The sequence below is a fragment of the Accipiter gentilis genome, chromosome 16 (genome assembly GCF_929443795.1).
Source record: "Accipiter gentilis chromosome 16, bAccGen1.1, whole genome shotgun sequence".
Classification (NCBI taxonomy): Eukaryota; Metazoa; Chordata; class Aves; order Accipitriformes; family Accipitridae; genus Astur; species Astur gentilis.
The window spans coordinates 14,901,051-14,925,396 of record NC_064895.1 but is presented as its reverse complement, the minus strand read 5'-3'; positions in this window follow the sequence as shown (position 1 = coordinate 14,925,396).

Genomic DNA, 24,346 nt, shown 5'->3' with positions numbered 1-24,346 from the left:
GACCACTGCAGAGAGGCTGATGGCACTTTCCCTGGATGGAAGTGGCTGGAACTCATTTCGTTTCCACACAGGTAGTCACCTAGGGATATCTCCTCCAATTAACTTTGGTACTGAATGGATGTTAAATGAGAAAGTCAGCATTGTTGCTTCCTGCATCACGTTCGGTATTTTCTTTTCCATGACTGGTGCCTAACGGACAAGCTCCCACCCTGGAAAAAAGGTTTGTATACTAGATATCCTGCACAGCTGTATGTGAGAGTACTTCCTATTTATTGTTTCAAGAAAATCTCTGGAGTAAATTGTGGAAGAAAAACACTGGAATAAACGTGGGTTAGGTTACTCCCTTGTAAAAGACACAACACTTCAAAGGGTGTGAAGCAGAGTGCTTGTGTTCCTCCTTTGTTTCTGCTTTGCTTCCTTTGACAAAATCCTTTTCTTGGATTACATAAATCTTATACATTGCACAGAAGATTTTATCTCTTCTCACACAGGTACAATTCTGGAGGAACTCCACTGGCTCCAACAAAGTTGTTCCACATCTGGGGCTGTGCAAGAGACAGCAGTCAAGTACCCGTTCTCGGTGACCACCTTTGGGCATTGCTGTAACACCTTGCAAGTCTGAATCTGAATCAGGCCCCTGTAGTGTTCAGCACTGCTCCCTCCTCTGACGGAAGGGAGCATCCTGGCCACATGGGATGTACCATGTAAGTCAGATTTACAACTTCACTTACTCCATGGCTTTCTTGCCTGTCTCTTACTGTTCTTTGTTCTGCCTTTTCTTGATTTTCCTCATGTGATTTTTCATCTTTTATTCTCTCTCATTTATACAGATAAGCATATTTGTACTTACATATGTATGTGCACACATGGAGGTATGCACTTTCTGGCCTCTCATGTCTTATGAATGAATCTCATTCTAGCCAAATATTTTCAAGACACCATTCTTGCAGTGGAAACTGGATTTCTAAAATGTCCTGGCCTTGCTTAACTTATACATCAAAACTTCAGTCAAGAAACAAGTAAACACCACCTCATTGTGAATAAACTGAACCCAGCCTTTTATTTGTATAAACATGCTTGTAAGTGTCCATCTTTGCTCACCATAAAGGGATGTTTGTCGATAGGTGCAAGCTCTGCTGGTGGCCACCTGTTCAGTGGAGTCCAGCACCTCATTCAGCAGGGTTCAGTTTTCTTCCCAAGGGGAATGGATCTCCGTAGCAGAGCTGGGAAGTTCAGTATGATGGAGCGATTTGGAGGAATAAATTTCTGACTGTTAGGCTCAGTGGATGCATACACTCAGTAAGCCATAATGACCCTCCTACAGCTACAGGGTAGGACTATTGATTTTTGATGGTTGGGTATCACTTGCACCATCATTACAAATTATATGGTCATGGCCAGGTCTGATATGTTTGCTGCTCAAAGCCCATCAGTTTGGCTATATGTGGAGGGATGCAAATTGCACTATCTTTTTATAGAGACATTGGCATTGAGGAGAGTTTTTTTAAAATATATACTTCTCAACCATGGTTTTGATCTTTAAGTTTGACATTGAAAAAGTCACTCTTAGAACAGCCTGTGCTTCCTTAACGGGTAAAGAGGAGAGTCTGTGCTACTTTTGGATTCTCTTCTCTGTGGCAGCAATTGAATTTGGCCCAAAATTATGGTAGTCTGCAATTAGCAGAGGAAGCAGATCTTCAGGTTTCTTTTCATTGGCTTTAGAAATGGGCCTGAACAGTGTCATTCAGATAGCAATACTATCCATGGGCAAGGTGAACATTATACAAAAGGCTGTGTTTTAGCCTTACAGGGAAAGCCAAGGCAGCCCTGAATATGGGGAAGCAGCCACTTCACTCTCTTCACTGAAAGCCTTCCAGAAGAGAGACAAACTGTGGCCGTGTCCTGGAGGGAGACCTTACTTTTGTTCTTTCTTGTTGTGTTCCTTCATATAAGCATATCCAAGACTGAAAGTATTTGGCTGTTCTTCCCGTCTGGAAACATAACGGGAGTCATGATGATTAGGTAAGTTAGCTGTGGGGGTGATGCATCTCACTGTCTTAGCCACCTGGCAATTAGGCGTCTTGGCTCTACAAGTTTTCTTGGCTCCAAGAGCCAGGGGAAGAAAAAAAAGGCACCTTTGCTGGGCATTTCAGCCCCAGCCTTAAGCACCTGTCTTAGGATGGGTCAACTTACTCTCTGGAGTTGTCTGGTTCTCTGCCTTACCTATAGAGGGAATGTATACAACTAGTTCAGATTGAATGTATGATTTTTGGAAGGGTGGAGTTAGCTGTCCCTGTATGTCTAGTCTCCTAGTCTGTGCTCCCGCTGTGCTGTCGCCGTGAATGTTGCTGCTTCACGACCAAATTAAGGCTGCCACAGTCATCATTTCTGTCTCCAACAGATTGCTGAATCAAAATGTCCCATCTAACAGGGACACACTTTGCAGGTGAATTTTCCACACCTCTTATTTTGCACAGACTAGTACGTCTCTCTCTTTTTTTAGCATGAATACTTTATGCAAGGAGTCTAAAAACCTATCAAACAAGGGTGAGGATTCACTCTGAGCTGTGTCCTAGCAGCTCTGTGTCAAAACTTCCCTGTATGTAGTTTTATCAGCTGTTTCAAGGCTGTTGTTTTATATCTAACATTGTTATGCTTTGGGACAAAGATACAGTGGTGCCTCCTGGACAACTATTTTTATGCTATTAAAAACAGAACTCCTTTTTTCCTTCCCTAAAAAAACAGCTCCAGTAAAGGTCTCTTTAAAAAATAGATAACTTGCTGTCTACTTCTGGTTAATGCTTGATTTACGCTGTTGTTACTGGGCCTTGTAAAAAAGGGCTGCTCCTATCACAACATTTCTAGATACAGAAACAATCAAGACCAGCCATTTGAAAGTCCCCTGCTCCGTAACCCAATATTATTTAGCTTTTGCTTTGATCTTGCGCCTGGAAAAAATCTTTTCCTTGAAACCCTGAAAGTTTTCACAATTCTAATAATGCATCAAAGCCGATACAGTATGTAGTTCGGCCAATCTCCAGCATTAGCTCACTGCATGAACCCAAATAAATATCTTTCCCCCCTTCTTTCAGCTTTAATTTCGTGTTTTCTTTGCAGTGATTCTGGGGAGTAGTGTGTTGCTGCTGCTTGGGGAAGCGAGAGGGTGAGAGTGCTGGGTAACGCCAGGCACAGCGCAGTCAGATGCTTCCTCCCAGAGGACTGCCAATGCCCTGAGCACCTCTAGACGTCTCGTGAGCACAGACTGCTGCTCCTGCCAAATTGCATGGTGGTTTTGGGGATGGAGACGAATATCCATTGAGTATTTACTTGATGCTATCAAACTCATTTGTCTCATAACCAAAGTCAGAGTCCCTAGAGGTGAAATTCAGTGCATCAATCCACTGCTCCATCTACCCGTCTTTGAAAGGAACATCATTAACATGCCTTACACATGAACAAATATGGCTTTGTTCCATGTTACTTCATTAATGCATTATTTAGGCTGATAGATTTGAAAGCCAGAAGGCACCTTTATGATCACCTAGTCTGATCTCATGAGTACCACAAACTAGTAATCTAGGCAGTAACCTGTGGTTGATCTATATCATGTATTTTAGAAAAATAGCCAGTTTCCCATGGCAGTTTGGACTCATCTCCCTAGATGTGCTGATTTCCAGTGAGTCGTTTGCCAAAGGGAGAGCAGAGAACACAATAGCAAAGCTGGTATTTGCTGTGCAGATCTGGAAGAGGAGTTTCACCCTAGGAAGCCAGACAGGCCTAAATACAAACAAAGATGGAAACAGCAGCATTCTGTAGATCTGAATTTAGATCTAACCTTTGGCTGAGGGCCTAATTCCCCTTTCAAGTCAAAGTGGAAAGCAATCTTCTAAAGGAAGAGAATACCATGGGCGAGCTCTGAAAAAAATGCAACCTTTTGGACTTGGTATGGGGAGAAAGATTTGTTGTTCTGGAGGAAAAGAAATAACCCTGAGAAATGTTGTAATTTTATGTTTTCCTTTTCAATTGAGAAGTCTGTTCTTGTTGTTGAGTGCATGGTCAGAAAAGACTGACCTATATAAATTGTTTCAGTGAGGGACTGATGAAACACACTGAAGACCGTGAACCTTCCTAAGCTTTTTTGCCAGGTCATTTTGTGGGCTGCTGTGAGTACAGGATTTTTTTGAAGACTAGGGAAGACTGAAGGAGCCAGTGTCCATCCCTGGAAACAACCTCCAGGAGGTGGCTTGGTCCTGCAAGACTCTGCAGGCTCTCCCCACATGACATAAAAAAAGAGCTGATAACTGGCATGTCACCCTTGGAGCTGGACATAGGAGCACACCAACTACCTGGTCCCAGCCCTGGTTTCACAAGTGTACCTGGGGAAAGAAAGAGATGAGCTGACTGCAACACAAATGGGCTTTGCCATGTTAAATGCTGGGTTAGGGACTGAGCAGAAGCACCCCTGTAAAGGGGTGCTCTGTTTAATCTGTATTTGAGAGCAATGCCGTGATAATATACTCCAGCAAAATTCCAGGCAAGCTGTTGCTGAAGTGCTGCAGAGAAGTAAGTGCTGGAACAAAAGGCAGAGGTGGTGGTCGGGGGGGGGGGGGGTGCTGTCATGATTAAGTTCTGGGAAGATTATTGATTTATTGAACAAAGGTCAAAACTACTCAGCAAAAAGGCAGGAAATCTTAGCACAAAGAGGTTCAATGTGGAAATGAGGAACTTCAAGATCGAGCAGGAAAAAACAGCACACACAAGTGTAAATGAAGCATTTAGAAAAGCTAAATAAGGAAGGTCAAGGCTTTCCATGACACACATCAGTTGGTACAGCACAGCAATAAGCAAATGCATCTCAACAGAGGTGGCTGGCAGTGTTGGCCCCTGCGTGATGGATGACAGGCAAAAATGGAATGACACATGATGAATTAGCTCAAGTGCCAAAGGAGGCTGGAGCTCCTGGGCTAAACATACTCAAAGAATATTTTCTTTGGGACAAGGTCTGGCCTCTACTGCTGGAGCTGGCTAGCATGGCCATACCGCAGCCTCCCTGCTAAGCTCTTGGCTTCCAAACCACAGTGGCCACATCCTAACTACCTGTTGGGAATGAGCTCTTCCCCAATGCAAACTCCCAGCCTGTGCCCAAGTAGCGCATGGGAAACCACTAGCTGGCCTGGGTCAAAATCATGTCAGGGATTATGTTAATGATTCTGACCAGTTATTAGTATGGACACAGGGGACAACAAAATCCAGTATAAGCCCTCTGCCTACAGCATGCTCATTTGAAGTGTCACCAAAGCTGCTTCTCTTCTGTGCAATTCATGAAGTTTTCCTCATTCCCCAGTGTGACTGTGTGGTTTGTAAACCAGGATGAACCCACGCATCCACTCAAAAGCCAGCCAGGAGAACACCAGTGGGTTCCCTCAGTGCTTAAAAATGGCAGAAGTTCCAGTGCCTAAACCCTCTCGTAGTCTCCTTTCTGCCACCCATCGGCTCTCAGTTTCCCAGGCTGTGGCTGGGAAGTGAAGGTGTGGGACAGCCACGGGAAGGCAGCTTGAGAGGGTGGTGTGGAAGGGCAGCACCAGAGGGCTGGGGTTACAGGGGAGCACACAGACTGTTGCAGCATTTTAGCATGTGGCTCCTCATTCATATCTTCTCTGTTCTCCAAAAGAGAGACAGATGGTGTTAAAACCTCTGCGGCTGCTCCCCCCCAGCAGTTCTTGAGATGGCAGCTCATGGCTCCTGCTGTCTCCCTGCGGCGTGTGGGCTTCTGCTCCACCCTACCCTGTCTTCCTCTCGGCTGTCTGGTTATGAGTGCGGCTTACCTGGCCACAAACGTATCTGTGTATATGCAATCATTCATTTGTTTGTGTGCATTCATGAAAAGACAACACAGAAACCAGTGCTGGCACACGTGGCTCGTGCTGGCTTTAGAGAAAAGCTGTGTGCATTTATTTGTTTGTGTTTTTTGTTATGCAAACAAAGTTGTAATGGAGAGGCTGAGCTGAGTATGGAGCAGTTTGCCTGAAGATCTCTGGTGCGAGGCAAGAAGGAGCAAAGCGCTAAAGGAAATTTTCTTTGCAAGTGCTTTTTGCTAGAGCTAGTAAAGTGTTTGTTAAAATGTTTCTAAAGTGCCTCCTAGGAGTGTAAGAACAGCCTTTGGCTATCAGAGCTGAGAGCCACCTAGACACAATGAATGCTCAGATGAAGAGTTTAGGGTCCAGAACACATACATGGGACATCTCAGTTACAAGCAGTCAGTGTTCTAGGGACTCGCTGTTGTGGAGCTTGAGACAATTGACCCAATAGCATCCCCCATGAATTTGTGTCTCAGCCACTTAGGAACTGCAAATTTTAAATCCCTGCGTTGAACCCAGCTTGGGGCTCTGCAGAAGCCTGTGGTAATGCACTCCACAATGCAATTAGTCAATGGGTAATAACGTGCTTTTGCTTGGTCTGAACCTGCTGCACAGTGATTTCTCCAGGTGGCCCTTAGTCCTCACCTTATGAGAATACTTGCTCAATACTTGCTCTTAATCCATCTCCTCCATAGGATCATCCTTTTAGAAATCTCGCTCTGTTTTCTGGTACCATTTGCCCTTTCCTCATGGGGAAGCTGTTCCATACTTGTGTTCATCCTCCTGGGAAAGCTTCCCGGTCATACACAATCTTTTCACCACAGGTGACTATAACTGCATGTGTATCAAACATCGAGTCAACATTTGCAGAGAGCTATCAGCAATGACTCCAAGTTATGCTTTCTTTGTGGTAATGCAGAGCCTCTTGCTGCATGTGTGTAGTTAGAGCTGACATTTCTATGTGTGCCACTTTCCATCAGCTGGCACTGAATTTTGCTGGCCAAACTATTGTCCAGTCTCCTGACACTGTGGAGTTCTTTGGCTTTTCGTCATCAGCAGCTTTAGGTTGACCAGCCTCAGTTCTTACCTCTGAAAAATTTATCACTGCACTGTCCAAAACACGTCATTCAAATTATCTTGGATTTGATGATTTTTCACTAAATCTCAGGTCAGTGCCTGTGGAGAAGCTGCCTGGGACCTCCTGAGGTTGGTCAAGGGTAGGGCAATGGAAGCACCAGGGTGCCCGGTGCTGGTGGGAGCCTGTTCAGCAGCTGGAGCCGCTGCAGCTGCCCCAGGGAAGATGCCTGTGTTAGTGCCAGTCCCGACAGGGCAAGCTCCAGAATGCAGAGGTACTCCTCCTTGTGAAGCTGGTTGGGGAATGAGGCAGGGCACCCTCCTGCACCTGTGGCACTGAGCATCAGCCTCTGGTCGTCCCGCGGTGACAGCATGCGTGACATGGCTGCCGAGCAGGACGCAGACCAAGCTGATGACATGCGTCTTGTGGGTGAGGAGGACACCGGGTGGAAGAGGCCATGGCAGTGCTCTGCTGAAGAGTGAAATGTGAGCCTGGATAAGCAGGGGAGAGGGTCAGGAGCCAAGCGTGTGATTGTCCCTCAGCATGAGGAGCGTGACCAGTCTGTTTGCTCCTCTAGCTCTGGGCGGTTGTCCATAGTTGGGCTTGATTTTTCAACTGTAAGGTTTTTCTAATGTTCCTGTGTGGATAGCGGTACTGGAAAAGTACAGAAAGGACCACAGGGCTGATCAAAGGTAAGGACTGGCTCCTGTCCAGGGGCTGGAATAGACTGAGAAGAGAAGGAGGGTATGGTACAAGTCCACAAAATCATGAGTAGCAGGAAAAAAGCACCTAGGGGATCATTGTGTCTTCCAGTAATAGAACTGGGGAATGCCAAATGAAACTCCCGGATGGCAAGGTCAGTGCAAAGGAAAGGAGGCGGTTGTGCTCCCAGGGAGGAAGTGAAGGTGTGGGACCCAATGCTGCCAGGGGTGGTAGGCACTCAATGTTTACACGAGCTCAGATTTGTAGAAGAAATATCCATTGATAGTTATTAAACACAAAACCGCAACCTCTGCTCCAGGATATCCATGAAGGCTGGAAGAACATCCTGGAGCAGCAGTATTATAAGCCTGTCCTTTTATACTCTTCCCTGGCATGTCTTTTTTGCCAGGAAGGGAAAAGATCCTGAGATAGATGGATCCTTGATCTGGCACACATGGGCATTCTTAGGAATGCAGGTGTGTTCTTCACGTGAAGGCAAAAGAAGTCTCTTTTGGCATTTTGGACAATTTGATCCCACTAATCTTATGAACTCAGTGAAATGAGGTTATGGTTAAGACAACTCCTTAGGACACCAGTGCACAAATGGCATGTCCCCTTTGCTGATCTTGGACTAAAATGGCTGCTGACTTGCCCATGTATAACTCAGATCCAGCAAAGAAGAGTACCATTTCTATCTGAAGGAAAGACAATGCTGCCAGAAAAAGTAGTAGAGTTTGTCTAAGATAGCCAGATGCGTTGGATGGTCCTGGATGTTAGCGTCGCCTGTTCAGTGTTCAGGCTAATCTAGCTGTATGAGGTCATTCAACTTAGCAAATCACTGTGTGTCGTATTGTGTCAGTAGTCAAGTCATAGCTTTATACTCCAAAATCTGTTTCCAAATATGTGTATATGAGAGGTGCAGCAACAGAGCTGTGAGCTCAGCAATGCTGGGTGTAACAGCACTCTTTTCATAATGGGGTTTTGTTTGGAAAGAAATGCTGTATGAGATGACATAGTTTTTAGGACTGCTGAGATACTTTATGTGCTTGATACCAAGTGGATGCAACATGTGCAAAAATCAAGGTCACCCAGAGATGTAGGCCACCCAGCCTGAGAGCTTGGCTCAGCCACACAAGAGTCATTTCCTCAGCCTGCCAAAGCATGAACCAGGGGTTAGCATATGCTCGTGTATGTCATGGTGTTCATCTGATAACACTGCCTGATGATTAATCTCTATAATTAATTGCACATTAATATAGTTCACTGCAGCGTATTGAAACAGCAATGGAGATTCCCTCCTCAGCAAAACAAAGGAGTTTTATGGTTCATAAAAGAACAGGTAGTAAAAAGAACCTTATTTTAAACTTGTGTCACTTGTGTTGTGATATCTGTCCATCCCTCCCTCCCCTCCCTTTTGCTGCCTCACGTGCAGGACTCGCTCATTACTACTTTGGCAACTTTGGACGTGGCGAGATTGTGGTTATCTTGGGCAGTCTTCTGCTGAAAATAGAAGACTGAACAGCTGCACCAAGCCTCCTTGCGATGCTGGGCAGGCGCGGTGCACTTCTGTTGCGAGAGCTGTATCGTGGAGCTGCCATGGGGTGGTGGGACGCTGCCCTGGCTGTGTGCAGATAAGGGAGTATGCTGAGCTCTCTAGAGGAGCTGTAAGGCTGTTCTGAGGGTGCGGGCCTCACCCCTCCCATGGCTCTCTGTGAAGTTCTCTAGGAGACTAAAGCCATGATTCAGTCATTTCTTCCTCTTGAGCTCTCCAGGTGGCAGACAGTTCTTCACTCTGGGGTGTGATAGGACTGCATTTGGTCTGGGGGAAGACAAAAACCTTCCTAGGCTGCAACTATTTCATCTACAAATGAAACAAGGCATGTCAGGCTGGGAGAAAGTGGAGTTCCTTCCTGCATGTGACCAGCCTGTGCTGTGGATGCATAGTTACAGCACTCTTGGACTAACAGGTTCCTGATGAAAAAGGATGGACCCAGCATGGACTAGGCCTGTGAAGAAACCATCCACGGTACAATGGCTGGATGATAACCATTCCAGTATAACCATGGGAAAAATTACGGCAAAGCAAAGTTAAAGTTTGAGAGGAGAGACCAGTGGGACCCATGAGCAGGTTCTGTTCTGCTGCTTAGCCTGAATTTGGCCCCAAATGTTGTAAATTCTGCATGCTCCTTGGCTCTGAGTTATTTCTGAAAGGAAGGAAACCAGATGGAAAAATAGGTAGTCTAAAGCACATCTCTAGAAACAGAGAAAAGTTAACCCGTACTTGTTCGCACATAGTCAAGTGATGGGTGCTGGAAGGAAAGCAGGCAAGATCCAATCACCTTTCTGGCAGTAACTGCTTCTGATGGAGTACACTATCAGTGATTCTTATCTGACAGAGGACTAATGTGAAAAATGCTGAATGCCGCATGAAAATAGAGGTCATAAGCAACAGGGTGTTAAACAGAGCAAGAAGAGGACACCTGAGAACTTGTGGTTGACCTGAGGTCATGGCTTCTTATCTGGCCTGTGCAGCCACCGCCACACTGTCCTCGTCCCCAGGGAGGTGCCCGACGCCTGGGGCTGGAGCTGCCCCAGTGTCTTGCTCCTGGCTGGGGGTGGGACAGGTCTGGCTGCCAGGTCCTGCCCTGACAGACCCCCACGGCGAGTCTCCGCAGCCCCAGCCCTAAGGAGCCACCGGCCCACATGGTACACTGACACAGGAATGGGGCAGAGGAACTGAATCCTCCTAAAATTAATGTGACAGGAGTGGGGTAGACAAAGTCTCCTTTTGGAACACCCCACATTAATGTCTAGTGAAGCAACTGAATTTTACTAAGCAGAAGATACCACCTCATCCGGATGAGAGCATGGACGGTCTTCTGACACGTGGGACACCAGATACAAGGAAATACAATTCGTGCTGGTAACTCTGCAGCTCTATTATAAATTTAAGGAGGGGTTCTCAAGACTAGATGGCATTTTATTGAATGGCAGTAAGATGGAGATTTCTTAAGTCATTGTAAAAGACTTAAAAAAACATGTATGAAAGTCATGTGAGGACAGGAAAGCCCTCAGATATTTTATGCTAACCCTAAAAGAACAACAAATGGAAGCGTTGAGGAAAGTTTGCCTTGTCAAAAGCACAGAGCAGTTGAATGATAGGGCCCATGTTGAGACACAAGAAGATGGATTCCCTGAAACAAGGTAGTGCTAGAAAATTTTGTCCTTTGGTTAAAGAAGTTATGCACTTAACCAGTTGATCCTGCATATCAAATCTATTTTTGCTAAGTGGTATCTGCTGTTTAAGCACGTTGCTGTGAAATACAGACTTTGACGTGTAACCACCCAGTACAATTATCCCCAGTCCAACAAGCTGGTGGAAAACCTATCAAACTCACAGGAAACAGCTGTAGTAACACAAGGTGGAGTGATTGGAAGGCAGACAAATGGAGAATAAATATGGGAATGCTCAAGAGTTAGGAAATGGAAGTTGTCATTTTGGAAGGAAACACAAGTATGCTGTATATTATCTAAACTCTGTCTGAAACAGATTTTGTTATGTGGTGAAAGGGCTGGAGACCTAAAGGGAATATAGAAATTCATTTGTGTGGAAATAGGGGATATGTTTTAGACACATGTATATTGAGGAGTCTGATTTAGGTCTGGGAATACAAGTCAGGGATAGCTTCATCTCAGAGGGACAAGTGTAGGAAGCTGCTCTTTGAACATTTATTTCTCACTCGTGAGCAGTTGCTGTGAGTAGCAATGAGTGTTTTACCTTCATGGTAAAAAACAAACCTGTTTCTCCCAGCAAAGGACCTTCTTTTCAGTTCTCATCTACTGATGTTTTGCGCAAACTAAAACTGGGAACAACCGTGCCCGGCTTGCCAGAAGCCCAGAGCAGGGTCACTGAGCAGAGAGCCGAGACAAAAGAAGCTCCAGGAGAGCTGGGGTCCGTGGAACTGCCACTTCTCTGTGGGGAGGATGCTGTCTTTTCGGGTGGTACAAAACAATTGCCACAAGCAGCTGTGGGAGTCCTTGGTTGGGTGAGGTTATCCCAGAGGACACATGGGAAATAGGCAGCATCTCCTCCAAAGCCAGAACAGAGAGCCCTGAGCTGGCTGCTTTGCCCAAGAAAGCCTCAGACGAGCACCAGCCACATTGGGCTGAGAGAGCTGAGCCTCAGGGCATGGCACAGCCAGAACAGGGGCCTTCTGGTGCCTTGTAACAGCGGTGCTGATGTCTGGCTGGAGGCACCCTACATAAGAAGTTGGTATACGTACAAACTACACATGCACACACTCTCTGTCTCTCCCATCTGGAGAAGACTTGTGTCTTGTACATCAGCCTCTAACAGAGGTCACCCCTTATATAAACTGCTGTGAAACAAGCTCAAGCAAAATGCTTCAAAAGACCATATTTTTAAAAGAAAAGCCTGGAGTGGGTGGGGGTTTCTTTCAGAATTGGGTCGCCAGAAGAAAAGAAGAGGCTCTGGGCTCTTCTGGTTTAGATATTGAGTCTCTCTAGGATATGGCATAATTCATTTAACCATTCTGCCCCTGCTTCCCTGTTGTGGAAAACAGACAGTGAATTCTTGATGCCAAGCAACTTTATTAAGAGTGTATATTTTTTTATACCGATTATAAATGCAATGTCAGTGCTAACCATGACTGTGGAATGGCCTTTCTCCCAGTGTGAACATCAGCTCTAAGTAACTAATGTTTTTGAGACTTCTCTAAGCCCCCAAATTCACATGCAATCAGGGAAACAGGAATGCTAATTGTAGAACCATCAGCAGCTTTGCTGGGCAAAGCACTGAACTCCTCTTCTTCAGTTTCTCCATCTGTAAAACTGGGATGTCTGTCTGTTTTACAGTCACAGAGTGAGGATTGATTTATTGTTTAATGTGTGTAAAGAATTAAATAAGTGCTAAGTATTATTATTATCAAGCCAGGAGGGTGAGTCAATGACCCATTTCCTATCTGAGCTTGCCTTCAAGGTGTTGATGTTTCTGGCAGATTACAGGAATTGAATATCTGCCATAGGTTGTATTCATATAGCGATGCAAATAAAGCACTTTTTGTGGGCATTATGTTGCTTCAGGCCTTGTGATTACAGAAGAAATATGCATAGATTAAAACTGCTTTTAGATGCACAGCATCTCCACAGGCTATGCCGTATAGCCTCTCTGGGAATCACAGCAGGAGGTTCATACATCCACATGAAGAGATGTGTCCATGGGGCAGACAAGCATTGTGGAGAGGGTGTTTGGTTCAAGTCCTGCTCTACTGCAGATTTCCTGTAAGTCTTTTACAGGTCAGCTGGGAAAATCCTCACAGAAACACTTTAGAAAAGCTCAGATGTCATCCATCTGCTACAGCTGTTAAGGTAAGACCAGGTAACTGGAGTTTACCCATGTGTCATTTAGGCAATACAGAACTGCTGACTTCTTATTTCTTGACTGTGACATCAAACAGGGAGCTCACCTACCTTTGCCGTTTAGTCACTGAGCGCAGCAGTAGTGCCAAGGCCATTCGTGTAAATTATTCATTATTCACTGAGAAGCATCATTGTTCTAATGTCCATCATTAAATTTGCTGAAACTGATAGGATGTTGTCTTGAAGTATACCAACCCACATGCCTTCCTGAATTCACCCCAAAGAGCTCACCAGTCAAAGTTTGCATTAATTACTCAGCTATTCACTGGCGTTTCCCCTGTTTTCCCTCGTCCCTTGCAGGCATGTCCATTCTAGTGGAAGTGCTGCTGATGGCGCAATCTTGTCCTGGTTAAAAACAATGGGATCTTTGCCACTGACTTAGAAGTGAATGTCCTAAAAGTCATACTGCAGAGGGAATTTATCTGGATTAAGGTAGATTGTGACATTCAAAGCAAAACAGCCTCTTTCCAGAAGAAAAGTACCCTGTCTGAGTACTTTTATCCAGGGGCAGCTGAGAAAGAATGTTTAATTTAGTTTTACTCTTTGGGAGTAGGACCTCACAGAGGCTTCTCAGCAGATACTGTTGGGATATTATTTCAAGACGCAAAACCTCCTCATTTGTCAATGAAATAAATCTTAAGGATTTTTGTCAATTTTTTTTTTCTCAATTGTGAATGTCTAAAATGAAGCCCTGAAGCCATTTCCTACTTATTTGGGTAGCTAAATAGATTGCTGAATACTGTCCTTTTCTAGCAGTCTACTGAAGATGAGTTGCTGCTTTTGAAACTCTCATTAGAAATGGTCCACTTGCACCTTTTGGCACTAAAGTACCTGTGCAAAGCTGGCCCACAATTCCCAAAGACAAAAGTGGAAGTAGACAGAACACCTGCAGTTTTGTAAGATCTCTTCATGCATCCTTGGTGCTCTGAGTTCTTCATTTCATCAACGTAACCAAGTTCTGTTTAGAAAAATATGAAACTAGGTGTTTCAGAACTGACTTTTTGTTCTCTTTCTTTTCAAGACTGAATTTAAGCTGTCACTCAAATACCAAATTCTGAGGCAAATGTCAATCCTTGTCAATGGGACCAGCACTGGCACACAATCTCACCTGATCCTGTTTCCTCACACTCACCTGTTACCTGTGTTTCCTTTAACCACTCCCTTGGCTTTGTGTCTCACTGCTGGCTTGGCATCATCATTCACACACTTTTTTTCCTAGAACAGCCTCCCACTCATGCCTGTCAAGTGCCCACCATCCCCCCACCAAAAATACCTTTATCCCAAACAAAGCTCCTTCTTTGCAATCTTTCCTCAATGTGTTGAGGTGTGATCATTGCTTTAGTGAGATGGTATCTGTCTCAATAAACTGATGTATTGTCTGTGCATTGAAGTCAGGAGGAGGTTAGCAGGACTGATGCTTACTAACTTTGGATGTAAGTGGATCTGTAATGGTCTTGCTCTCCCATAGGCCTGGTACTGACAGTCTGTGTGATTAAAGGCAACTATTTGCCATAATGTTCTGGGATTCCCATTAATTTCTTTGCTCTGTTATTGCTGTTGGACAAGAAGAACTGCTGAATTCTGGTGTTGTCTTTTCCACCATTACATAGAAGACACATTTATGCCCCGCAAATGCTTTTTGTGTAGTATAATGAAGCTTTAATACCCTTTCCTGGTATTGAATATGTCAACATCAAAACCATTTGTATAAGTAATCACAAAAAAAACAGAAGGGAGAGCCATCTGATTTGGAAAAAATTGATGGCAGCTACAGAGGCAGTCTTAGAAGTGACCCTGAAAGACAGAAAACAACAAAGTTGGCTAGATACAGAACCTGCTGTCTGCATCTTATGCTTAAACAGGCAAAACCTGTTTAGATAGTAATGCTGCTTGATAAAGTCAGTGGAAGAGAAGACTTAAGGATCTGTTGGGTCCATGGAGACTTGAAGCCAAGGACAGAATGTGGACAAGAATCTGAAGAAGTGATTTTCACCTTCATTGTCTTGCTTCCTTGGTCCATTTTTAAATCTACTTCAATAGTTGTCACTTATTCAATAGTCATCACTCATTCTAACCAGATCTTCCACACAAATAGATTTCTCCATGTGGTGGCGTTTCATCTATCCTTCATGTCCAGGTCCATCTGTTTGGCAGGTACCTATGAATAATAAAGGCAAAGAAGAGAAAGACACCAAACAGTAAAAGAGGAAAAGAGTTGAAGAAAAGTAGCTAACACCAGCAACACAGAGAGAAAGAAATGATGGAGACAGTGAGTGTCCTGCAGATGGAAGGAAGAACAGAAAGATATCAAAAACCTAGGACTTATGTGCACAGGCAAAAAGAAGGTCTATGCAAGTGGGCACTGCTAACCAAGAAGAATTGCTGTTCTTGTTGTCCTCATGTTTTCAGAGAACAGCAAAGTATGCTGGCTTGCCACATAAATTGTTCTGGGACTCATTTTTGACAGCGAGTTTTAACAGGTGGCCAGAGTAAATCACAGACCTGTCAAGAATAATGCCAGACTAGGTGAGATACATGGTGTTAGGAGTTAGCAGTAAGCCTACAAAGCATGGAAGAAAGCATGGATCAGCAAGGAAAATGGTGTCTGGACAACTGCCAAAACTCAACTGATTTCAGCCTTGTAAAATTGATTGAAACAAATGGCAGAGTTCTTTGCTCTATAAATAAAAAAAGAACAAGGAAGAAGAAGTGGTTCTGCTTTGCAGTGAAAAGCAGTAGAGATGAAAGATAATAAAGGTTTGGCTCCAAAATTAAATGAGTACCTTGCTTGAGTTTCTCATTAGGACACCAGTATAAAACCTGTGGGCAAAGACAACTTGTCTAACAAGAGACCCTCTATGTAAGTTGAAACAATTTTAAAGAACTGTTAGGTGAAATTGCAGTTACAGTGAGGAATTGGACTACCGAATCCAGCTTGGTACATTCTGACTGGAGAGTTGCAATCATAGTGCTTATTTTGAAGGGTGGACGAAAAACCATCTGGGAAACTTGAGTCATTAGTCTGACCACAGAAGTAAATAGGTTTTTTTAAAAAGTGTGACTGAAAAACTAATTAAAGTCATGTGGGTAAATGGAAATGAAAAAATGCTATAGACATTTATCTAAGGATGAAGAGTGTAGAAATAATATGCTGTCTTTCTAGACAAATGACACCTTAGGGAACTACAACAGATCTAGTCTACTTGGACTTCAATAAGGTCTTTGTTATTGTACCAAATGGGATAACATTAACTATAATAGGGTGAAAAAGAACTGGTTAAAAAGAGGATGGCAGCCAGGTATGTCAAATGGGGAGCTGATGGGCTGGAGGGAGACGACCCTCCACAGAGGATGAAAAACCGGATGGGAAATACTTAATATCCTTATGAATGACTGCAGCAGGAATGGCAAAGATCCAGAGTACATTAGTGAAATATGATGATGGCCATCACCAGTGCAGACAAGGATACTCCTAATACCAAGTTAAATTTGCAAATTTGCAAGTACAATTAAAAAAAAAAAAGCATTTTTTTTCTTTTATCCATTTCTGCAAGCTGTTTAGAGCACCCTCCCATTTCTAAAGGGTCTGTCTTTGTCTCCAGTGACAAAGAAATAAGTGACTCTGCAGGAGGTATTATCAGAAGGTAATTCAGCTTACTCTGGCTCTGCTTCATTGGCTTTGCCACACTACCCAGAGGAATAGCGAGGTAAACATTTATTTTGGCCTGCGTATGGCACTTGTAGAGCAGATCTGATGAACAGGATGATGTCACTTTTCATTTTCTGATCTCAGCCTGGGTGTAAAGGTAAGAGTTAGATAAACAGCTCTTGGGCAGGTCTGTCACTTTTCACAGTAAGATGATGAAAATTAAAACCGAGGAAAGCAGGAAGAAATGGAGGAACAAATTGCAGTCTGAACACCACAAAGATCTGCTCAACCATGGGAATGGTCACTGTGGGGTGGATGGAAGGGTAGTTTAAGACCAGGCTGCCCCAGGGCTAGCTTGGGAGGTGGCAAGGTGGGCAGCAGACTTCAGGGAAGTTGCATACAAGCAGCTGTGGTCCCCATTGGCTTGTATCAAGGTCCTCGGAAGCTGAGCCAGCAGGGAGGGATATCTGAGCCCCGTAGCTCTCTTTGGCCTGGACCCTCACTGTGTCTTCCCATGCCGTGGCCACAGCAGCCAAACCCTGAGACTTCATCCACGGGGACACAGAGTTCAGTTTTGCCTTGACTGATGGAAAGCCTCAGATGAGCTCCAGTCTGGAGAAATCTGTACTGAATGTGCCATTATGCCAATTAAATTTACAACAAGGGCTGTTTTCAGTCTCAGACCTGCTTAACACCGCTGCCAATGCTAAGCAGACTTCTTTAAGAATGGGTCAAAGGAGCCAGTGAAGCACAGCACAGAACACACTAAATCAATAAAAGGCACTTACCGAAGCACCAGCCCGCACAGCAGTGCCTGAGCAGAGCCCAGCCAGAAACCGGGGAGGATGGCAAGACCCACAGCTGGTAGGAGCCACCAGCTGCAGGTGCTGCAAGAAGCCCAGAGGCCAGAGGTGGACAGCAACGGCTTGCAGAGAGGGACGCAGAGCCTTTTGGGCCACAGGGCTTCAGGGATGCAGCACTCATCGTCTTCCTCTCTGCTGTGCTCAAGGAGAGGATGCTTTATGAATATTTTTAGAAATTCATTAGAACTGCACCAAGCACTTTTCAAGTCCGTGTCCCTTGTGCCTTGGAGCTGCTGTGCTCCCTACCTACGTTATCACCGGAGTGATTTGTTCTGTTTCTTGAAGTCATCCTGCAGCAATCCAGTGTAGAATTTCTTAACCTCTGCTGGCACTACGCAACAGATAGACTGAACAGCACCGGGGAGGCTGGCAGGCAATGCACAAAGCAGCTCTATAAAGGCATGTCAAAGAATGAGTCATTGTCAAGCCTGCAAGAGACAAAAAGATTGATTACGGAAGAGCTGAGAAATAGGTTGTGATGGTGACTCACCATATCCCACCCTTTCTGCATTCACAGACCTGCCAGCTGATTCATAACTTGCATTCTACCTTGCTTTTCCCCCCTGTCAAGGTGATCAATCAAATAAGGGTCCATCAATTAAAATTTCCACTTGAAAGAGGGGGGTTATGTGTGGGAGCACCTATCCCTTTCTGCATCCATACATGGTAAGCCCCTTTTTCCGCCCTTTAGCCTGCTGTAGACCCCATCATTTTGGGGAAAGGAGGTGGTGTAGAGCTAGCACATAGGACACCATGAAAACCAAAGGATGGAGGGAGGGATGATTTTTCCTTGCTGAATGTCTGGTTTTTATCAAGTAAGATTTACTCTGTTCCCTATCTTCACCATTCTTCTGAGGTGTGGAGATTTTCAGAGGAGTTTATCTGTGGTTTAACAGTTGTCACTGAAGCTGCTGTCATTACCCTCACAGTCACATCTGGCCACCTCAGCACTCCCATCCATTCTGCTCAAAGGACTTCCCTCTGCCAGGGACATCCTACTCCCCCCATTGGGACCATTCTGAAAAGTTCTACTGTAAGCCCATTTTTGCTGCCCATGGATTATCGCTGCAAAGCCAGGAGATGACAGGGTGGGAAGGGTCAGAGACTGCAGGATGGGGGAATCCAGAGGAGCCTGTGCCCCTGGCTGCCCTCTCGCCCGGAGCAGCGAGCACGCAGATGCACACGGGCAGGGGTTGGTTTGCAGGGAGCTGCGAGTTGACCAGCTGAGTGTCAGCCGAGCAGGCCCAGACTGGAGCATGGCACGGCGCTGCCAGCAGCGTGTGGGCAGAGGCCTGGCAATGACTCCGAGATCCCTGGCGAGCATGCCAAGCCCATCGGTAAGGACCTCCTTCTTGGCAGGCAGTTTTATCAGATGGCCATAGGAAATCACCAGACTCTCAAGAGCAGCACCAGGATAGCCCAGACATGGGCTTGTTTCACCGGTGTCCACTGAAAGGCACTGAATTCCTCCAGCAGAAATGCTGCAGAAGGGAAAGATGTACGGGAAGGATATTGAAAAGGAGCTGGGTCACTGTCTGTTTGCTTCTGAAATCAGAGGAGACATAAGGAATCACAAGCAGAAAGCAAAAAGATGCAAGTAGATGTCATCGGTTGCAACTTGACTGGCAATACGGAGCACTTCTTAAAATCCCACCCCGTGTTTTTAATATTTTCGAGGGCACCTAGAACCCAGGATAGACATCTTTTAGGATCAAAAGAAAACAGAGTCAAATTTATTTTATTTTGCAAGGCGTAGCCTTTTTGATCTTTTGCCTACTTGCCTGAAGACTGTCAGAAAAAAGAGGTGAAATAGAATAGTCTTAGGGAAGGGTAAATACATGTCTATAACAAGAACCAGTCAAACACATGGAGCTCTTATCTAGGATACAGCTCTAAAAATAGCGCTGTAGGGTTTCAATCTCAAGAGGTCTCAGTGACTTCATCAGTCTGTTTGCTTGGGTTTACATTTACAAGTGGTGTCATCTGCTAACACCTTTCCAGCACACCTGGCTTAGCTTCCCAAGACTTAGCGGGGTTCTCACTGCCAAATGCATCATCACCAGTAACACAAAATCCAAGGGGCAGATTCTGCCACCCAGTAGCCTGACTCATTACTAGCATGTTGGGGGGCTTGATAAGAAAAGGAGCCATTCCAGTAGCTGGGATGAAATTAGTAGTTAAATGTTCAGTGACTGAGATTTAGTGATGGAATCCCAAATATTGGCAGTTTCTTTTCACTGTTTAATTGAGCAAGACAAGGAAGGGAAAGTCAAGGGAGAACTTGAGCCACAAACAAGAAAAAGTGATCAGGCTTGCTTTTCTGCCATGCCAAACTTCCTGAGACACTGGGAAATGCAGCAAAGACGTTAGATGAATGCAGTTGATAATGCTGCTTGTGCAAAACAGTGGTGCTTACACAGGATTGGGGTGTCTGTCTAGGAGAGGGCTGCATTTCTTGGTCACTACAACTGTACAACCACCTTTCCTGCACCATGATCCCCTGGAGAGGCTTCAGCTGTGTGACTACTACAGAGGCCCAGAGCCTCTTCATTTCTCAGAGCTGTAAGCTACATCCATTTATAAATGCAAAGACCCATGAGTGTTATTAGCTGGCATATTTACAGCTGCTATGCACTCATTAATATATATTCACATGAGAACACCCTATTGACAGCCAGAGATTTTTGCAGTCGTAAATTCTGCACTGGATTGTTTCTGCGGGTCTCCTTCCTTCCTCTCCTCTCCTCTCAAGCTGCAGCTTCTTCAAGTTGTTTGTGTGGTAGGAGCAGCAGCCCTTGGGCTCTTCTCTCCTTCCCTGGCCAAAAAAAGAAAAAGAAAAGAGAGGGTCTTTCATCTGCTTGGTCTTTTCCCCATGAAGCAATTGTACAGCTGGTGCAGCTGAAGGGCCAGGGCAGGAGGTGACCCTAAAAGCTGCTCTTCCAGTGCTGGGTGTAACTTCTTTGCTTGGTGTTTGCAGGGCACTGAGCGTGGGGACATCCTTACCTGTGGGTAAGGGCAGTGAGGTGCAGTGCTGCTCAGGGGAGGTGTCAGCTGTTTGAGACAGATTGAGTGATGCTGTTGGGGAGCAAAGGTTGGGGAGCAAATGAGTTCAGGAGCTTCTCAGTTACAGGTGAACATGGACCATGGACTGGACCCGGGCAGAAAGTGTTGCCCTGGCCATGTGTCCCCACCACAGATCTGCCCACATTGCTGCAAACAGCATTTTTAGCGGAGCTGGTGCTATGTCACGGCTCGGTGACAAGAGGGTGGTCACCGCTGCCCAAGGGACTCGGGGCGGTGAAGTCCTCTCTCCCAAGGACCAGGGCAAAAACCTCCTCTTGGCCTGCTTGCTGGTCCCAGCATGGGGCGAGGGGACACTCACTGGCCCTGCACACAGGAACAAATTTCATCCTGTATTTCGATCCTTATTACTTAATACTTCAATTGTACTTAATGATGTGTTTTATTTTATACGCCGTTTTACTTTATGACTGTTCTCTTGGGTGGATTAATCTGTCATTAGTGCATCATGTTTTAAAGGCTTTTCTTTTCCCTTGTTAAACAGTTTAATAGGCTCAGCGAGACACTTCTGGGTGTGTGCTCTGCGGTCTGCCTGCGCACGGCTGGGGTGCAGCCAGGTGCCCCGCACGCACCCAGCGGGTGCCTCAGGGGCCAACTGGGGCTTATGGCATGGTTTTACAACCACACTCAGCCCTGGTAGCAAATGGACCCTACGCTGCTACCTAGCATGCAGTGTGCAGGACCCAGCAGTAAGGCTACCGGCATGCACTTGACCCTGCTACTTCACACCACTGCCAGGGTGTCCTGCCCCTGTGAATCCTGCCCATTCACAGGCAGGGGATGCCAACCTACTGTGGGGCAGTGTGTCCCGTGTGTATGGGACAAGCCTTGGTTCCCCCACAGCCCTGGGCAGAGCTGGGCACAGTGGGGGAGCAAGGATCCCGTGCATGCTCGGGTAGCCTGAAGTCAGGCTGCAGCCAAAGTGGGAGGCAAATCCAGGCTCCAGAAGTGGTCCCACCCTGTACACACTAATAAATACATAGATAAATATTAAAAATATGTTTATAGCCTGTGGTAAGTAAAACAAGTGAATTACCCTTGCTCAAGTCACATACAGCAGCAGAATTAAGAACAAGTGGTAGGATTTCAACTTGTTGATTGTGTTTGCCATTATCTACAGCCATCCATGTATGATGATAGATTGTATTTGTGCTTCCTTTATAGGGAATATGAAAAAAGTATCAATAGTTGTCTGATTTACCCAATAAGAGATTTACATAACAGAAACACTGTGATTATCTAACTTACTACGAGATCAGCTTTGCCCCTGGTCTTTTCAGAGAATTATAGGGCTGCAGGAACCTCAGAAGATCACTTAGTCCCTTCCATTGCTTCTGTCCAGCAGAATGATTTGTTGGGGCTGACAATGTGCAAACATAGAAACCTCTTTTCTTATCCACCTAAATGAATAAGTACATGAATGAAAAGCTTACAACAATGAATACGCTTTTACATTCACCTTAAACACATGCGTGCATAGAGGAGGGTGAAACCAACCATCTGCCAAGGGATAATTCATACATCTTCAAACACGAGAGTCCACAAAACTGCTGACACGTGCAGAACAGCAGCGCAGCAGCATGAGCTCATTCCAAGACAAGCATTTCCCTTTGGTGAGTGCATAGCTCCCAACGGTAGGTGCGATTGGATTTGGGCACAGGCCTCCAAGCGATACCACACAGAACCAGATCCTAATCTCCCCTGCACTTGAAGGGCCCTAATCCTGCAGATGTTTGAGTAAGAAACAGGCTTCCACAATGACAAGGTCCGTGCACCACAGGGATTGCTATGTACAGCCCAAATTTTGCACCTGACTGCATGCGTGTGTACAGTCATGCTCCAGGTAGATCCCCTGGACATATGAAGGGGCTTGCACAGATACAGGACCTCCCCTGCACTTCTGGCTGCAAGACCAAGGGGAATTTTAGATCTCCCGTAAAGCAAAGATCTAAGACAGCAGCTGGAAAGAAGTGGAAAGAAGGTAGCGTTGATGTTCGTCCAGAGATCCATCTCAGGTAGCCCCGCCAGTGTGTGCTTACTCTGGCTCCTCTGAATTATCAGCTCTGATTAATTTGATTCTTTCTTTCAGGGGACCAGGCAGGAAGGAAGGTTTCAAAGCTCAATGCAGTCATCATGAAGGTGACTGTCTCCAGTGTCCCTTAGGCTCAGGCCCAGAGGCCCCAGTTCAAACCAGCATTCAGAAGTGTGCTACAGCAATGTAGCTTACAGGACTTGAACTCAAGGTTAAAGTTGAACACGTGCTGAAGTGCTCTTTTGCACCAAGACTATGGCTTAATAGCTGGTTGTCCAAATATTTGGGCAGGAGGGACCTTGCTGAAAGCCTGAAGAGGGAAAGGCAGAAGGCAATGACGATGCTGCTGGGACTGGCTTTGCTTGCAGCAAGGAGTGGGGATGGGGTGTTTGTGGCAGGAAGCAAGGGACATGGGGCATAGCACAGCAGGGACAACATGATGTTTGTTTGAACTTGGTGCAGAGATAGAGAAAATCTCCTATTTGAATGAAATCTCCACCTGGATATTCACAGTGAAGGTCTTAAATATTGTGCCTGAATGGCTGGTAAAGGGGACAATAAGTGTAGCAAGAAATATACAGATCAGCAGCAGCGAATGGGATTATCCCACCACCCCCATGCAAGAAGGTCTACAATTATTTTGGTACTAGCACTGATGAGGTTCTGACCATGTTTATTGCCTATGGCAGAAATTTTCTGTCCTTTCATGTTTCAAAGAAGCTTTCTTTGGAGCAAATCTGGACAGTGGAAAGGATGTTGATTTTGAGGTGCTTTGTGGTTAATTTTCATTCCTTTCTTGAAGAAAGCAAGGCTTATGAGCCTGTACATCTCTGAGCTCATATGAATTAGGTCAGTAAATGGTGTAACTGTAAATGGTAACTGTAAATGGTGCTCCACAGTTTCACCAGCACTGAGCAGGGGCTGCTTAAAGTCTTGGGGGGAAACTTTCAGATCTAGTGAAGACCTGAGATCTGGGGCTCAGAGGACATTAATGGTTCCTTCTGCTTCCTGGCATATAATCACATTGCAGACAAACCGCAGTTCAAACAGTTACTTGCTGACACCCACTTCCCCGGCCATCTGGGCTGGATGGGCACCTTTTCATTTCTCCCCTACCACTGATATTCCTGTTAGCACTGTGCACTGTTACTGCTCTGAGTCCAGGGTCCTGGAGGTGTAGTCATGGATCATGAACTCATTTGACTATACTAAACAGAAACAGAGGAGAAAGTCCTATTTTTTTCCTCAAAACACACTTGGTCAGGCAAGAGATGAGGGAGAGGAATAGGAGGAGATAATGAAGCAGAACTGGTCAGATGACAGACTGTGGGTGACTTCAACGCAACAAGAACACAACTATGGTAAATTTTTTTTGTGGGCACATTGTCAAAGGATAATTGAGTTTGAAGAAAAATTGGAGAATGAGTGCAGTACAGCATTATTCTGCAAGGTATTGTGTCTTTATTTTACTGCTTACTCAGGAAATACTTAGCCTCAATCATCCCTGGGTCACAGTTTCATTTTTCAGAGCCATCACCAGCTCATAGTTCTCCTAGCTCTGACACATTGGGAGCTAACAGGGCAGGGCATGGCTCAGGCACCGTCCTATGGCACAAGTCAGGATGGTTGTCCCCAAGGGACAAGGCT